This window comes from Ostrinia nubilalis, chromosome 13 (assembly GCF_963855985.1).
Source record: "Ostrinia nubilalis chromosome 13, ilOstNubi1.1, whole genome shotgun sequence".
NCBI lineage: Eukaryota > Metazoa > Arthropoda > Insecta > Lepidoptera > Crambidae > Ostrinia > Ostrinia nubilalis.
The window spans coordinates 11,483,796-11,503,186 of record NC_087100.1 but is presented as its reverse complement, the minus strand read 5'-3'; the positions used below and the strand labels follow the sequence as shown (position 1 = coordinate 11,503,186).

Sequence of the window (19,391 nt, the reverse complement as noted above, 5' to 3'; positions counted from 1 at the left end):
CGAGTTTGAAGCGTTCATGAGCAGACATTGCAGTTGAATATTCAAGTTCTGAATTTGATTATTGATGAATAATAAAATAAATCCTACTAACTCGATTGATGGTTTCATTTAATTTATTTAAACCAGGTTACCCATAATTTAATATTTTTTCGTTAATTTATGAAAATATCAAATTAGCCCGTAATCCTGTATCCTGATACATAAAGTTAGCCTATTAATTTAACACAGGTACGACTGTACTCAGTGTTGCACTATCAAATGCAATTGACGCGCCTCTATGCCAGGGTTTTTATGTTCCTGGTCAGGCTATAAAGGGCATAATTAAGTTTACATAAATCATTTAGTTTATAAGGTTAAAAAGAGTCAATCCTTTAATTTTCTCAGCTTAATCTGTGGCTCCTCATGTCAGTAGTTGAAAAAAAAAACTGTCGATCTGTCACTTTTTCGCAAGAAATAATCCTCTGCGTGTTGTGAATTTTATTTGCAAAATAATTTTTAATGTTTTGGATAGTCCGGTAAATAAAATAATTGTGATATCTATTTTTTTGGGTATTTTGTACTTAGTGCTTAGTGATTCAATGGATGAGACAATGCATGAGCGTTTGTTATGTTAATTTGTGTGTACATCAACCTACTTTGTTCCTGTTGACCTGCCTTGACTGTGATTTTTAAAAGGTACGTAACGGTTTTATTTTTATTTTCCTTTGTAAATATTTAATTATAGACTTATGAATAACAAATTTAACACTCTAAGTTTACGTCGTTGTTCGCTATTCTTTATTAGCAGTTATTACTTTATTATTGCACGATTAATAAAAAAAAATGTGCACTATCCACCAACTATTTCCAGTGATTTATCGAAAGTATTAATTGAATAGGAAATGCCTCTGTACTATTACTTAATTGTAAAGTAGTAGGTCATTTCAATAAAATATTATTTCTGGTTTAGAAGTTTAAGGGAACATTTTAACTAACTACCTTACCCAAGTATCTTACCCAAGTATTTTTCAGTAGTAGGATTGCACAGGAATGCCTTTGGTAAGATAATATTTTCCTGCATTTTTAGGTATTTTCTGTGTAGTTTATACTGCCATCAAAATATTATGGTAGGGTTCCATTTGTCATCATTTGCTATTTGAATAGTTAGTGCCTTAAACTAAATTAAGTTAGTTTATGTTTATAAATTCACGTTAGATCTATTTGTGTTAAAAATTCTAAAACATGAATTAAATAAATACCTATTACCAACATTCCAAAGAAATAGGTTGGTGTGAGATTAAAAGTGCTTGTATCATCATCATCATCATTTCAGCCACAGGACGTCCACTGCTGAACATAGGCCTCCCCCAATGACTTCCACATCGCACGGTTGGTAGCGGCCTGCATCCAGCGCCTTCCCGCTACCTTTATCAGGTCGTCGGTCCACCTTGTGGGTGGACGTCCCACGTCCCAAAGTGCTTGTATGGTGATGAGTGAATATTGAAGTGAATCGGTCAGTCAGTCCCATTGTCAAAATTAACACAACAGGACTGCCATGGCCCGAAGCAGTGGCAGAGTTAAAGTAATATTCGGTTTGTTGTGATTTTAATAATTTATCATTTACATACCATGAAAATGCCATAGACTTAAAAATTTGCATCTTCTTTTTCTTCTTCTTGTTGTGTCGACAACAAACGTATACAGTGTCAGCCCAAAACTCTGCTACAAGAGTGGTGTTGTCAGTAGCATTTATAAAATCATCCTATGTGTAGTTGCTTGGGCGTCTTATTTATTGACAATATTTAGTTGTAACTTGTAGTTAAATACCATTGCAAGCAGGGATTTAAGCAGAAAGTAGCAGCTATTTATTTATGAGGTAAAAATTATCCACTTAAAAAAAACGAATACGTCCAACATTGACTCAGATATAATTTGGAGACATAATATGACATCATTATAATAACACTATTCCTATTAAGTAGTCAAGTAATATTAAATATTTGTATTACAAATCAAACAATACCTTAGTAGGTAGATAGGTACTAGTTAATTTATTTTTTAAGATTGTAGTATGGAAGTTTCCAATAAATGAGTCATGTTAACTGATAATCGAAGCAAAGTCAGAAAATGTTACAGACTTGTTGGGGTAGTAGAAAGTAAAAGGCTTAGATAGTATAAAATCTTTATTTATTTAATTTATTAATGTAAGAAATTAAATTCTGTAAAAAAAAATATTATTACGTACAAGGTTTTGCTCATAACTTGTAGGTATGTAGCCAATAAAACCAAACTTCATTTTAACTCAAAAGAGTTTGTACCTGCATAGGGTTTGTTCTTCTTAGTTTCAAATTCTCTCCTTTCTCGGTCCCTCACAGATTAGGATCGCGACAACATTTAATTTTATAGTGTTCCTCCACAGACTGCGGTCATAAGCTGTGTCCGCACGATGTGTACTCCCGCCCACCGTCTTCCTCACTGCGTCTGACCATCAACTAGTCGGTGCCCTACCCCGAGTTTCGAATTAGTGAGCACAAAATAAATAAAAATGTACCTATGCCTGCTATTTGCCACAGTACCTACCAGTATCATTGTTCCCCGTACTGGTCATAAATAATTTCCAGGGTGCTATTTCTCAAGTTGTCAGATGAGATGTGGTTATCTTCTTGAATCTTGATTGTCCAGAATCGAAGGAACATCGGATGTATGTTGTCTTTTCCAGTCATGTCTGGATCTGCTAAGTGGTGTACTGACATGACACTTGTAACAATGACAAATTGCTATTCTATGAATTAAACAGTATGAATCAATCTTTTTAGGTATTTTTATGCATTTGCTGTCTGTCGTAAAACTAAAGTTCCAGCAGTAGGTAGTTAATTATATTTAGTTAATTTTAGCTATTTCCGCGTTTCAGGCACTTGGAAAAAAGTCATTCGCAAAATCAATTAGTTCCTGGACTTTTCTTTATAACCAGTAGTAGGTACCTACTGATAGCAATGAGGAAGGCCCTTGGTTGGAACTAGGTCACAAATGATATCGAGGGCCCCAGCCGAATAGGAAGTGATACATCTGGGGGATCCGTCGGCTCGGACAAGGGACCTTAGATCTATTTTTAGTGGTTTGCCATCTTCCTTGATGTCGGACGTGTTTATTTTGAGGGGCTATTGATGAGATTGTTCTGGGGTCATAGGTCAATATTGTTGTTATTTTGTAGCATATCTCACCCAAATAACAACCTGTGCTGTTTGCGAAGAGTCAAATTAGAAAAAAGAAAATTTGCTTAAGGTTGTTTCTAATACCCTCTTGTTACCTTCAAGTCCTACAACCTACGGAAGAATAGACTTTATAGGTAAGTACGTCAGCTAAAGTCTTGATTGTAGAAAATCATTCATTTGCTGTCCTATTCTCTAAAGGTCGCCGCTGATCAAACCTCCAGAGGAAATCTTAGCTCTCTAACTAAACCATAAAAACAGATGTGAACTGTTATAACAGTTATAAATAAGTCATAGGAACCAATACCACCTACATCTAAACATCGGAAATAATGGAACAACAACCTCCGCCTACATCCAAATATTGGAAATAACGTAAACATAGAAAAGGTAAAGAATTGCTGATAATGCTAATGCGCCCTTGGACTTGACCTGGGCCCACGCTAGCCATTAAGTTGCGTCCTCATGGGGCCATGGCCCATGATATTGGGCAAAGTGCTTTGCGTGGGTCATTAGTAGGGAAGCCCAATTTTTCATGTCATGCAAATCCACTAATAGGTTTCTTTATAAAAAATACTTTATCAGACGTGAAATGTTATAAAAAGTACCCAAAGAAAATATAGGTTTCATGTAAAATTAAATGAATCGAATAGGTACCTACTTGTTGGCGGATTCTCTAGATGTGGTCAGTCATACAGGCTGTATTGAAAAGTTACAAGTTACAACACAAATATGTAAGCCAAGAGTTGGTTAGAGGTCATCCACCCAGCCGAATTTCTATTATCCTCAAAGTCCTTACTCATACCACAATATCGTCGAAAGTTACTTTAAAATGTCTAAAAGTGGACACATTTTTGCATCTGTCTGTACCAGTACCAATGTCGTCACGTTCGTTCCGAATAAAGCTCAAAGTTTCCGTTAGTCACCATGTCTTACCTTCATTGAGCTTTTTTATCTCTCAAGCACATTAATTTATAACTGCTTCGCTTTATGTCTCATTTTAACAAGTCGGTCTGTGGATTTTGGTTCAGAATTAAATTGGACTATTTTTTGTGGCTTTCGGAGGAACTGTTATCGTAGATTATAGGAAAGTCTAGCAAGTAGTGTTTTATTGATGACGTCTCACTCATCCTAGATTGCGGAGAAATTCTTACCAATTAGGTAAAAAATCAATGGCTGAAATTATGATGATGAAGTAAAAATTAAACTATTAGGATTGAATTTGAGGGCTTTGAAAATCGTAAGCTAACTTGGTGCTGCTGAAGCTTTAATCGACACATCAGACAAATCAAAATCGTCCTTATAAGTTGCCACAGTATTTGGTAGATTTGATTTCATGTATCTGCCGTACACTGTTTTTCTCGTGTCCACCGCTGATCAGAAAGCGAAAATACACTACGAAAAGTTGGAAACTATTTAGGTTAGTCAACCGTACTTTGAAGTATAATTATTAAGTTTGATTGTAAGTAATTGCTATTAGATAACTAAAAGCAGGTGTGCACAATAAAATGAACATAGTTGCTGTGCAACTGGCGGTGCAACGATCGCAATGTCCGTCGAACCGTGAATATTCATATCCAATTACTGCACAAATTGCAATTTCCGTTGCATTAGACGTGGTTTCTAAAACTCAAGGAGCCTATTAGGTCTGCTTTGAATTATTTCGTGAAGGCCCCAAGGCCTCGATTACACGAGAAAATGGAAGCCTTCAAAAAACTTCTCCGAAGCCAGTATCTTATTTCTCAGTTTTGTGATCTTGTGGTTAGATTAGATTAAATAGATGGAAATCTGCGGTGATACGCGATTTTTAAATAACCTGCCATTTATCCAATAGGTACCTTACCTTAATGACGCTATCTAAATAATAGGCGCTCCTTTTGAAGTAATACGAAGTTGTCATTTCATTGCACTTCCGTTAATATTATATTTTTATTATCACAAATTGCACCAACTAAATATAGTCTACCGCAAATGATCGAGAAACTACATAGCAGTAATAAATATAACATTAGACAATTATTTATTTATGTACGTTACTAATTAGATACTTAAATAACTAATTGCTGTTAAATGGACAATATTTTATAATAAATTAACTTTATGATACGTTTTTCTCAAATAATGCTTATTGCAAGAATGTTTGTACAGAAGAAAGACAAATATTTTTCATCTCGCCAATATCGAACTGGTTTCTTCGATCCGCGTCTTCAAAACATACTTGTTATGTATGTCGAGGTATAATCAATCTAAGTTCCTTATTCGAGGTACAAAACAACATAGTGACTATGTGTTTAATGGATTATGTTGTGTGAAAATGTATTGTTTCTGCAACCAGACTTTAGTGGAGGAAAGTGGGCCAGGTCATAGTCCCCGCAGTCGGTGAGAAACAAAATGTACGTAGATATCAAATTGCGTCCAATTTTCTCTGCTGTTTCCGGACCGAAGTGGTCAGCCAATTTTTTCGTGACCCTCATGCTTTTCGGTAGTTGGCCACGTGTCAGACGGATAATTTGATCGGGAAATTGGACTGTTCGGTAGATCCCATCTGTCGACGGAATTGACTCACTTTTAACTTGCTTATTGCTCAACGAATGTCTTCAATTTTCTATTGAACAAGAAAGTAATAGATAGATACGTATGTACTTGCTTAATACGCCATTCTCTCTCTTCAATGTTTTATTAGAGACAAATAATAGAAAGCGAAAAATATTATCCCATCAAAAACAATACTTGTCAAAAAAACCAAGTCTCGCAACTCAGTTGTTCTACGGTAAAAAGTTGTGAGATCCATGTAATACCAAGTCCAGGCCAGGAAATCTTTAACGTTTTACATAAATACTATATTGACTTGGCCATCGCACTAAATAATTTAATTTACACGTGTTTTCATGCGATGGCCAAGTCAATATAGTATTTATGTAAAACGTTAAAGATTTCCTGGCCTGGACTTGGTATTACATGGATCTCACAACTTTTTACCGTAGAACAACTGAGTTGCGAGACTTGGTTTTTTTGACAAGTATTGTTTTTGATGGGATCTCATTTCTTTTTGTATTTTGTAGACAGCAGTTATGTATCTAGAAAACTGAACCGAAATTGAAAAATTTTACTCGACTTGGCGGTTGCACTACCGTGCCCCCAAATCTCATTTCTTTTTGTATTTTGTAGACAGCAGTTATGTATCTAGAAAACTGGACCGAAATTGAAAAATTTTACTCGACTTGGCGGTTGCACTACCGTGCCCCCAAATATTTTAGTTTTTCCTTGATTCATACACCAAACACTACTTATATTCCAAATTTGAAGCTTCTAGGTCTGCTAGAAGTGCCTTAGAATTTTGATGATCGGTGAGTCATTGAGTCAGTCAGTGAGTCAGTCAGTGAGTGACAAAATTAAGTAACTTTGACCCGTTATAATTCTTAAACTACTGGTTCAAATTGAATGAAATTTTAAATATACCGTGTCTTTACAATGCTTGCATAGCTAATGAAAATTCAGCCTTCTAGTTTTATCCACAACGAAGTTACAGGCGGTCGAAAATGGCCTGAATTGCTTCGAGATAATACCTATTCAACAAAAAAATAATCGTTCAAATTGGTTTATAATCGGCGGAGATATTGCGTATAAAAAAGTTCATCCCCAATTTTCCACCCTTGGGGGTTGTTTTTTTTAATTAATTTAAATGGGACCACCCTTGAGGTTGTGGTGATCCGGCTCGAAGGACCAGGAAAATGTGGTGGACTGCAGTGGACTGTATGCGTTTGTGTGTGTTCGAGAGCGCTGACCGGACGATGATGACTGCCGTTGAGAGCTTGCCCTTACTATGTCAGGCGTAGTAGGTGCTACTTGCAGGAATAAAACCACTATTTCACTTGCTGAGACTTCTCGCGTTTATTATTCGCTTCCTTTTCTCAGTTCTTGCTTCTTCAGATCACTTGTTGCTTGGAGCACTTGTTCTCTGAACTGAACATGCCAGCTGGAGCGGTTCATTCCGTATTTATGGGGAGCGGCTATCTCCATCCCGCTTTCACATGCTATTGCTATCCCTGTCTTCGGGAAATCCACAGTTTTTGCTAATTTTCTCCAACTGGCAGGTAGTTTTACAATGGTTTCTTATTTTCTACAGATGCGTAATTAAATTATCTACATTATACAAAAAGTTTCATCACAAAATTCCCAAAATTGGCGAAGTTATTGACAAAAAACCTAAAACGGCTCTCTTTACGGTATTGCCTCGCGCAACGGACCATCCGTGCAAGACAAGGACAAAACATATTGCTATCTCACGCTCTAGAATGTTCGAAGCGAGAGGTCCGATATTTCTGTCTCGTTTCTTCTCTATTTTTTCCTGAACATTCCAGATTTTCCAGAAAAGTGTGAAAGAGAAGCTATTTTGTGGAAGTGAGAGATCAGATAATGCAAGAAAGAGGCCTACCGAGTGAGTAAGCGAGAGAGCCTGATGGTTTTCGCTACGGTATTGCCTTTTTGGCGAAAATTTCATGTTCATTTTCTTAATTACGAAACAGATTAATTAGCTAGTTTGCACTATTTGACATGATGCTGCCAACATTAATCTTGACTATTATTGACGTCGCTAACATTCTCCCCCGCAGTGCGAAGCACTCCTTCCTCCGGATGCGACGTCTTGGCAGGAACCAGGACTACCACTCGTCGCGTCGGTCGCCGCAGCACTCCTCCGGGTGTTCGCACGTCGAGGATTCTTACTCTGCCGTCCGGTCCAGGATACACTCGCAGCACTTCCCCTCGTGGCCAAGTGTTTCTTGGTAGCGTCGCGTCGACTATTAATACGACGTCGCCGACTTGAGGGTCTTCGGTCTCCCGGCCGGCTATTTTCCTCGGCATCAAAGTTGGCAGGTATTCCTTCAGCCACCTTTGCCAGAAGTGGTCCGTCAAGCGCTGCGCTGTCCTCCAGTTCGCCTTCCCGATGAAATCGTGGTCTTCAAATACGCCCGGCGCCATTGCTCCGCAGGATCTTCCGATGAGGAAGTGGTTCGGCGTTAGGCTTTCTTCGTCTTCGGGATCCATACTGATGTGGGTAAGGGGACGTGAGTTTACGATATGCTCCACTTCGAGGAGGAGCGTGTGCAGGACCTCTTCTGGCGGGGATCTTTCTTTAAGAACGGTCATTAATGATGTCTTTACCGAGCGGACCATTCTTTCCCAGGCGCCTCCCATATTCGGACATCCAGGTGGGATGAATCGCCATGTGATTCCTTCCCTTGAGGCGGCCTCTTGCAATTCTCTATTGGCCCCCACGAAGTTAGTCCCGTTGTCGCTGAAGATTATCTTCGGCGTCCCTCTTCGTGCAGCCATTCTTCGCAGGGCCATGATCATGGAGCTGGTGCTTAATGAATTAGCCAGCTCCAGGTGTATCGCTCGGGTCGTTAAGCAGGTGAACAGGGCTCCCCATCTCTTCTCAGTTCTCCTCCCGATCGTGACTTGCATCGGGCCGAAGTAATCTACTGCTGTGCAGGTGAAGGGTGGTTGATGATGCTGCAATCGTTCGGCCGGCAAGTCTCCGGTGGGTGGTATTTGAGGCTCTCCCTTGTGGACTCTGCACCATTGACACCCATGTGTGATCCATCTTGTGGTGCTGCGCAAGCCGAGTACCCAGAACTTCTGCCTTATTTCGTTGATTATCGTTGCGGAGTTGCCATGGTAGAACCGTTTGTGATAGAACCCTATGATGAGCCGGCAGATTTGACTTTTCCCGTCCAGTATGATCGGGTTGGTTCGTCCTTCTCCCGAACCAATCTTCCTGGTGCGCGTCCTCAGTTTTAGGATTCCGCGGCCATCCAGGTATATGTCAATCTTCTTTAGTCGGCTCGAGTTCTCCAATGGCCTCCCTTTTTCGAGGCAGCAAAGTTCTTTGGAGAAGCTCTCCTGCTGGCTCCTCTTGATAAGCTCCTCTTCTGCCCTATGTATGAACTTATCTTCCAGCGTTAAGAAGACCTTTTCTTCTTTCTTCTCCCGGGGAACGTGACTCGGTGTTTTCTTCCATCTTCGGTTCCTGACGATGTGGACACTTCTTTTTTCCGCTACTCTTCTTCTTAGCAGGTCGATGAACTGGAATATGCGCGCTGTACTGCGTAGCAGTCGAGTCCAGTCGGAGAATCTCTTCGGGTCCGGAGTGACTTGTGGTATGACCTTCAATGTGGCAACAACTTGGGGATTCTTCTCTTCTCCGGTGAGTTTTTCATATGAAGTCTTCACTGCTGGGTCCTTGTTCAATTTCTTCTCCATGTTGATGAGACGCTGGTGTGCCTGATGGTAGTTGTTCTGTAGAGTTTCCCTTTCATTTTTCCACAGCAGCCCAGACTCGAACCGTCCATTTGGTAGCCTCTTCGTGGTCTTCTCTAGGACGTCGAGTGCCCTTTTGTCGGCGTCATTACTTGGCCGACGTGCTTGCACCCCGAGCGACTCTATCTCGAAGTGCCGGCGGACCAGGGCTTCTGTTTCATCTTCCATCAACCTGCTGTGGTGCACGAACTTGACAGGGACACTTCCTCCGGCGTCGCATCCGTGTAAGACCCATCCCAAGCTGGTCAAGGAGGCAACTGGTTCGGAGGCCTTCCCTTTGCGTAGTCTCCGTGTGACTATGAGCCCCCAGTTATCTTGCCCGATCAGTAGTTGTGGTTCTTCCTTGTCGTAGACCAGCTTGTCCTTGATCTTCTGTAAGTGTTTACACTTTTGAAGCATTCTTTCTTCGACCCCTTGTTTCGCCAGCTTCAAGTTGTCGATAGTTCTTGCTTCCATGTTGAGCTTATTTCTGCAATGGACCCCCTTGATCTTCATGTTGATCTTCTGGGAGTTGCTCTTCTGCATACCGTTCCCCCCGACCATCTCGATGGTGATGGCTTCCGGCTTTCCTTGCGCCCCAATCTTCTTTGCCACTGATGAGTCCAGCAGCGTGACGGTGGACCCTTCGTCCAGGAGCGCGAGCACTTTTGCTGTCCCTTTGGGCCCGTAGAGGTTCACCGGCGTCATCTTCAAGTAGGCCTTTCCGCAGCTCGTGGTGTGTACCGACGATACAACTCCTTCGGCGGGCTTCTCTTGAGTCTTCGCCGCTGCGGGCTTCTCTGAGTGAAGACTGATGTGATGCCATCTCATGCACTTCTTGCATGGTTGTGCCCGACACGTGTTCCTTGAGTGCTTGAAGCGCAGGCATTTGAAGCACATTCTTGCCTTCTTCACCATTTCCCACTTATCTTCAACACTAGCTTCCTTATATTTCTTACATTCGTACAACCAGTGGTCCTCACGGCACTCTGGGCACTTCTTCGCGTCAGTCTTCGGTTCTTCACGGCGTCCTTCTGTTTGTTGGACTTGGTGAACCGGCCTCTTGAACATATTTCTCTTCTGGTCCCAGGACACTTCCGGGGGAGCGTAATCACTGTTAATATCTGCTTCAATTTCCATGAAGTCATACATGAGTTCGAGCGCTGGTTTTCCCTCTGCCCGGCGCTCGCGTTGGTACATCAGCCACCGAGACTTCATGGTCGGCGGCATCTTCTCTATTAGACACTCCACGGCCCCTGGTGCGCACAAATATTCTGTCTTGCCGAGTGCCCTGATGGTGGCCACGGCATTGCGGACTCGGCTGGCAAACATGCAGATCTCCCCTGATGACTCGTTGACCCTTGGCAGCCTTTCCATCTTCTTTAACTCCGCCAGGGCTATGGCTCCAGGTCTGCCGAACCGGACCTCCAGGCTCTTCATTAGCTCTTCTGGATCCTCGGCGGTGAACAGGAGGCTCTTGACTGCCTCCCTCGCGTGTCCCTGGAGACACCTTCGTAGTCGCGCCAAATTTTGTGCCGGCGTGAAGGAGCGCGCGGTGTCTTCATATGACCTTCTGAACGCGAGCCATTCTTCACATGCGCCATTGAAACTTGGGAGGTCGACCAGTTGTCTCGTGAGGCCACCCTCTGCCCTCTGTGACAGCTTGGTGATGGCCATGGCTAACTCTTGAATGTCTGTTCTCCCTTCCGTAGGTAGCGGCTGTGGCGGCGGCGGCGGCAACACTTGCGGCGGCGGTGGCGGCGGCAGCGGTAGAACTTGTGGCGGCGGCGGCAGCGGCGCGGCGGGCGGCGGCGGCGGTATCGGTTGTAGTTCCGGCGGGACCCTCTCGGCGATGGTGTTCGAGTGGTCCAACCAATTTTCGACCTGCATTTGCCTGTACTGCACTTCTTCTGGATCCTCTTCCATGTCGGAATCCAATTGGGCCAACTCCAATTCCGCTTTGGCAACTTCCAGTTCCTGGCGGGCCACTCTTAATTTGGCCTCTATTTCTGCCCTTCTTCTTGACGAGCGGACGGAGCGCGTGTCCTGATTCACTCGTGACAGTCGCGGCGTTTGTTCATGCACTTGCGGCGTGGGTGGCGCGTACTGTCCTTCAACAGTCGGCACGGTGGTCACCGTAGTCGCGGGAGTCGCGGCGGCGGCGTTGGCGGCGGCGACGGTGGCGGCGGCAACATTGGCCGCGGTGGGCGTGGAGGCGGCGGCGGCGGCTGCGGCGGCGGCGGCGGCGGCGGCGGCGGCACGTCTCTTCTCTGCTTCCGCGATACGGGCCCTTAGTGCTTCGTGTGGCTTCGTGACGTCGGCGGTTATCTCCTCTGTGTAGGAGCGCGGTGCTGGTTCCCCTCTTCCCAAATGCACGCCGGGCTCTCCCATAACCCGGGTGCTAACAGCCGGCGCGGCGTGGTCCCTGGCGATGCGCGGTGAGGACGCGCCCCCGGCGGGATACGGGGTCAGCGTTGATGAAGTATCCGTGGTTTCCGTCGGAGTACTTCCTCCATGAACCGGCGGCGACGTAATTCTCCCTGCGGCGGCGGCGCTAGCCGCGGCGGCGGCACCTCGTAGCTTCTCCGACCTGGTGACAGGCATCTTCGCTATTCCCGTAATCCGGCTCGAAGGACCAGGAAAATGTGGTGATCCGGCTCGAAGGACCAGGAAAATGTGGTGGACTGCAGTGGACTGTATGCGTTTGTGTGTGTTCGAGAGCGCTGACCGGACGATGATGACTGCCGTTGAGAGCTTGCCCTTACTATGTCAGGCGTAGTAGGTGCTACTTGCAGGAATAAAACCACTATTTCACTTGCTGAGACTTCTCGCGTTTATTATTCGCTTCCTTTTCTCAGTTCTTGCTTCTTCAGATCACTTGTTGCTTGGAGCACTTGTTCTCTGAACTGAACATGCCAGCTGGAGCGGTTCATTCCGTATTTATGGGGAGCGGCTATCTCCATCCCGCTTTCACATGCTATTGCTATCCCTGTCTTCGGGAAATCCACAGTTTTTGCTAATTTTCTCCAACTGGCAGGTAGTTTTACAATGGTTTCTTATTTTCTACAGATGCGTAATTAAATTATCTACATTATACAAAAAGTTTCATCACAAAATTCCCAAAATTGGCGAAGTTATTGACAAAAAACCTAAAACGGCTCTCTTTACGGTATTGCCTCGCGCAACGGACCATCCGTGCAAGACAAGGACAAAACATATTGCTATCTCACGCTCTAGAATGTTCGAAGCGAGAGGTCCGATATTTCTGTCTCGTTTCTTCTCTATTTTTTCCTGAACATTCCAGATTTTCCAGAAAAGTGTGAAAGAGAAGCTATTTTGTGGAAGTGAGAGATCAGATAATGCAAGAAAGAGGCCTACCGAGTGAGTAAGCGAGAGAGCCTGATGGTTTTCGCTACGGTATTGCCTTTTTGGCGAAAATTTCATGTTCATTTTCTTAATTACGAAACAGATTAATTAGCTAGTTTGCACTATTTGACATGATGCTGCCAACATTAATCTTGACTATTATTGACGTCGCTAACAGAGGTATTACCTATACGCCGAAAAAAGATTTGTTCAAATCGGTTCATAATTGGCGGAGTTATCGCGTAACAAACATAGAAAAAAAAAAAAAAAAAAAAAAAAAAAAACATACGGGTCGAATTGAGAACCTCCTCCTTTTTTGAAGTCGGTTGAAAAGGATGGTACGGCCGTGCCGCTTTTTTGCTCGACTTGGTGGGGGCACTGCCGTGCCCCCAGATGTTGGAAAGTTTGGTTCTCTCGGGGGTTGAGGAGAAAATATGACAGCGCGGCCCATGGGATGTTTCACAATCAAGCTATGTCAATGGAGGGAAAGATGAAAAAATATTCCATGAATTTGTGTAATCATGAATACAAATTGAAAACCATGAACAGGAATACGCCGAAAAGAGGCTTTCGATGTTTTTTATTTAAACTAACATCCATCTCGTTTTACGATTTGCTTACTGTAGCCTCTTCTTTATCCTGTTCGAGCAACATAAAAAACTTCAGTCATTTGTCATTATGTCACCAGTATTTTTTCATTTTGTTTGAACTTGATGAGAACTCTATTGGCGTGGAATATAATCCTCGTTTATCATTGTTTGAATAAATTTTATATTCTCAATAAAGCAGAATGTATTTATAACACAAACAAGATTAGTGGTGATAGTGAAGTCATTGGTTTTGTCTTGTTTTGTCTTATCAACGTAAGCAATTTGTCTCAAATCACAAATACACGCAAGGTCGAACAGTGTAATTAAAATTATTTTTGACTTGAATGACTAACAAAGTCAGTTGTTATGATAACAAAGTACACGTTCAATAATATAAGTATGAAGTCATGCGATGTATTATAATGTCTATTTAACTTCAATATTATATTAACGTTTGACAATATTGTTCGCTACATTAGGAATCAGTTTGTCGATTAGTTCAAAATTAGCATTATCTGTACAATGATCTTTAAGCATCAATTTGAATGGAAAGAGTTTTTATCGTCGAAGCGAACATACATCTGCCTGCCCACACCAGAGAACCTGTCTGATATGATAATCAATCTACATTATGGCTCAATATTTTCATGTCATGTTAGCATCGCGGACTTTCTCTTTAATCTCCATAAACTGTTCTAAAACTCTTCGAAAAATGACACTTAGCTACGCTTCGCCAATGTTGGCTTCAATATGAGTATTTGCAATTTTAATCTGCGGTTGCAGTGAATTGTATTTTTTGTTCGCCGGATTGTTTAATTCGGCTTCATCTCGAATTTCGTTTTTTTCGCGAATGCATCGCGATTTTCGTACGAGTCTACCGGTTCAGAACCGGCTTCCGCGTGACGTGTCGCGTGCGCCTGTGCTCGCCTCGCCAGTATCGTTCCTCGCGCCGCACTAACAGGTGCATTCGATATCTCCTGCGTTTTCTGACCCCCTGGTACCTTGACCATTGTGAGAAACCTAAATACAGGACCAAGTGCTGTGTTTTGTGTGATTTTTTACACCATCTTGGAAATTACCTCCATTTCTTACCTTCAGGTAACTTCTTTTTCAGTTTTGTTCTTTTTTTTAATCTTTAAGTTAACTTTTTTAAGTTGTAATGGTCAGTTTAAATTATGTAACGGTCATCATTGAACCAATTTGGTTGGTCAGTTGAAAGTTACCGATTTCATGGTGGCTTGAATGAATCAATTTGAAATTCAATTGGATTTTTTGTATTCGTTCGGCGATGCAAGTTTTAAGTTACTGCTAATTACCTTCCATACTTGCATGTGAATATACTTTTAGGGGATATAATTTTAGTTCATGAACAATATGAACATATTTCTCAATAACAGCCAATAGTTATTATAAAATACATTATGTATACTGTTAGCCACGAAACCGTTACTTACTATAAACAAAACTACTCGTACGTAGCAGGTAATTATGGATGAGTTTATTTTATATTTTTTGCGCTTTTAAATCGTTTCTAACTGTAGTAATAATAAATTTATTATGCGTGGGCGATCTCTATATGGATACAATGCAATAAACACTTAAATGGAGATGTTGTGTTGTTTCTACATCTATGTCAATGAACTTAATTGCTCCATAATGGAAAATAAAATGATTAAACATTCAACAGTAATATCTTTAGCGTGTATACCACTAGCTTTTGACCCAATTATTTTACTTTCAACTCAGTACATCCGCTACATTTTACAATCAATATTATTGAAACAAGAGAAGGAAAACTGAATGCAGTGATGCAAAAATTACGGTTTTTACTTGTTTTTCAAAGAGCATCTGGATTCTTCAGGGATGTATCATCCAAAGTGCATACGTGCCGAAAGTCGGGTGCATTTCATAAATAAAAAATCGTGCTTGATTTTAACGATCGCACGTTCTGCATTAATCACACGCTAGTAATAAATCAATCAATTAGTACCGGTATGTTTGAACTTTTAAGTGTGCTGGAGTTACTTCAAGGCTTATCTGACGGGCAAATGTTAGAATTTGAATACAGGGGTGTCCCTGTAAGTATGGAACAAACAAAAAGGATTGACTCTACTGTACTATGCAAATGCAACAAGTTTCCTGCAGAAACAGTAGCCAAATTCTCAAAAAAAAAACACAATTTCTATGAAAACATTAAATTTTTTTTGGAGGAGTTGTTGTTGCTTTCGAGCCGTAGAATCAAACCTTTTTGTATGGTCCATACTTACATGGACACCCTGTATAATGTGTCGATATCGCAACAGCAAAACGTTATAGAATATTCATGGAATTCTAGCTGCCTTCTGGTGTTAGAACGTAACGTGGAGACTGGAAATCATGATGACACACATATCCAGGCGGTGGCTCTAGCACGCAACTTTTTATCGAGGTCGCTGGAATAATCTGCTAGGTGATACGACTGCGAGTCAAAGGCTCTACGATTATCGATATTCGATATGTAGTTTTGGTAGGCAATGAACTTAGTGTGGTTTGGTTTTAACTTGCTATCTTATCTTGCATAATTAATCGGTGCAGGGTGGCGATTTAGCTACATGCAATATTCAAGTCAGCGATTATGCTCATCAAAAACAACCACTTTAGATACGTTATCGTAAAAATAATTCAGATGATGCATGTTGGTGTTGGACACTGACTTGTATGGAAGTAAAAAAAGTCATTCGCAAATTAAATGAAACTATAGTAAAAGTGGCAGGTTGCAGATATAATCCTGTGTCTTGTTTGATTTCAATTTTGGCTTAAAAAGCATTCATGCAAAGTCGTTGACGTTCTTTTACTGGGTCAGTCATTTAATACTACGACATCTTTGCAATTCTCCTATTCTCACAGAAAAGCAATTTGTCATATTTTCATCATACCTTTCCCCCATTGTTGAACAATGGATGCACGTCTGATGATTCACAATCCAGGCCTCACAAATCTGGTCGCATTGTCATGTTTACTTTGATACGGAATCGTATCCGTCTGCTTAATCTTTTGCAACCCACTGACCCATATAGCTTTGTACCTAAAGATATGAAGCGTTTTTTTTTTCATAAATCTACAATGTGTACAGGGAACTTCTTGTTTCTGTTCTTTTTCGATTTCCGCTTCATGAACTAAGCGCTTAAGAATGTAGAAACTAGAAAGTACATCGGCTATGTTGGTTGCAGACTTTCGTACATTTGTTGCAGCGGATCTCACACTTGCAGCTCCGTTGTCCGAACTACAAATAGCGGCGAAAATAATTGTCAACGGTGCGAATCTAAAAATACACGTGATTCGGGTCGGGTTGAATCATGCGTTGTTTTGAATACATTAGTTTTTTAAGCCGAAGCTTAAGAGAAATTGCCACAATTCTCGCTGTGTTGCCTCGAGTTTACTACATTATTACACCGGTTTATATTCGTGCTAGCGATCGGCCTTTATTTGTAACTGAATGAGTCGCTTTTAATTTTTAAGCCTATAAACAAAGCAGGTTTAAAATTTTAGCCGTCGAACCGCCTGAACGAATTGTAATTAATATTACATATAGAATAAGATGCAACCAAAATGAAAAGCAAACCATTTGTGATCCACGACACAAAGCCAGGCATTCATCTTTTACGAGCGTAATCAGCATTACAATAAACTCCACAAAAGTTCACTCTTGCGTCTCGAATAAGGCAATTAGACAACTATAACTCTCTGGAGAATTTATTGCCGGACAGGCGTGTAAATCGATTACCGAGTAGAATGCATTTTCCGTTAATTTAGCGAGTGCCGTACCGAATAAGGACAGAGCACTCGATGTCCAATGCCGAAAGCCAAAAATGTGCCGGACCGGTCACCATTGGGCTATAATTCGTATAAATTAAACGAGATGTTCCAAGGCGATCGTATTGAGGTCTTGATTACCGAACTTCATAAAAACTAAAGCCTCAAGAAATGTCCAATACAACTTTGTCGCTAAGAATTTGTTTGTAACCTTACCATATTAACGACGTATCTAACTTATTTGCCTACTTACCAGCCCATATTGTCAGAGTACGGTAAGTATATCCGATCGAAGTTTTAAATTGACCGTTACCGCAATTTCAACCCTATCAGTATCAAATTAGGTTTTCTAGGAATGAGTAACCCAACCCCAAGGGTACGAACGAAGCACATTGCGAAAGAGACATAGCCTTTGATGAGATAGAGCTTCATCCCTGTCTGTCACTCCTGGTGACGTGTAAGCCATTAGCCACCCTGACACTTGTCCAATATGACCGTCGGTATTCTAAAAATACCAACAAACAATGCTCCATAAAAACAAAGTCCATAATTTCGAGCACGCCATTATTGTTGTCGAAAAATTCCGCTCAATTTTTGCATTCTTTTGATTGACATGGGCTTTTGTTTAATCTTATAAGTCTCATACTACTAATTTGTTAGTAGGTACGCTTCGCAGATGGGAAAATAATATAAAATTTGTAATTATTGTATCATTTCAATCTAAAGCAATACCAAGAAGTTAAGATTCCCCTGATGTTTTTATTGCCATCTTTAAAGAATTTTAATATTGATAATAATGATAATCCAAATTCTTTCGTCAACATCATACACGAGTGCCCTATATCTGTATTCTGTTCGTATATTTAATACGCTCTCGTTATCATATTTATCATCTTTATTGGTTTCATGTGACATACATCTGTACGATATCGCCATCATTTGTATCTGATTATATTTTGCAATGTCCGATGAATGTTTGATGTTTTGAATTTTCGCAATTCACTAGAATGTTCTTTAAATGTCTGATAAATGTGATGCATCAGATAGTTAATCCATCATTGATAAACACCAGTTAACGCCTCCAGGTCAAGTGGAGTCAGTGGATCAGGTCACATCACCGATACAGATGGCTATAAAAACGATCAAACCAGTTCAGTTTCCAAACAAAGAAGTAGGTAAGTTACATAAAGGAGTTACACAGAGCAACAACTTTAGATAGGGAGAGGAAAGTCCACAGCAGGTCGTTTGCGTCTATCTTTACTTTTATGAGCCGTGCAAATATTGACACGATGTATTATCGGCCATTACGTGTTTTACACATTATATTTAGACGATTCGCTTTCAAAACGTCGTGCATCTTAATAGCTGCAAATTGTAGGGGTATCTGGGGGCACGGCAGTGCCCCCACCAAGTCGAGCAAAAAAGCGGCACGGCCGTACCATCCTTTTCTCGAAGCAATTCAGGCCATTTTCGACCGCCTGTAACTTCGTTGTGGATAAAACTAGAAGGCTGAATTTTCATTAGCTATGCAGGCATTGTAAAGACACGGTATATTTAAAATTTCATTCAATTTGAACCAGTAGTTTAAGAATTATAACGGGTCAAAGTTACTTAATTTTGTCACTCACTGACTCACTGACTCACCGATCATCAAAACTCTAAGGCACTTCTAGCAGACCTAGAAGCTTCAAATTTGGAATATAAGTAGTGTTTGGTGTATGAATCAAGGAAAAACTAAAATATTTGGGGGCACGGTAGCGCAACCGCCAAGTCGAGTAAAATTTTTCAATTTCGGTCCAGTTTTCTAGATACATAACTGCTGTCTACAAAATACAAAAAGAAATGAGATCCCATCAAAAACAATACTTGTCAAAAAAACCAAGTCTCGCAACTCAGTTGTTCTACGGTAAAAAGTTGTGAGATCCATGTAATACCAAGTCCAGGCCAGGAAATCTTTAACGTTTTACATAAATATATTGACTTGGCCATCGCATGAAAACACGTGTAAATTAAATTATTTAGTGCGATGGCCAAGTCAATAATTTATGTAAAACGTTAAAGATTTCCTGGCCTGGACTTGGTATTACATGGATCTCACAACTTTTTACCGTAGAACAACTGAGTTGCGAGACTTGGTTTTTTTGACAAGTATTGT

The 19,391-nt window shown here is 41.2% G+C and overlaps 1 protein-coding gene across 1 annotated transcript in view; it reads left to right on the top strand.

Annotated features, from left to right (window-relative positions):
- Nucleotides 1-14,388: 14,388 nt before the first annotated feature.
- The window catches only part of LOC135077327 (supervillin-like), a 296,862-nt gene continuing 291,859 nt past the window's right edge, over nucleotides 14,389-19,391 (top strand). Inside the window, exon 1 of the mRNA XM_063971855.1 lies at nucleotides 14,389-14,542. The gene's annotated coding sequence lies outside the window, so the exon portion shown is untranslated. The remainder of the gene's footprint in view (nucleotides 14,543-19,391) is intronic.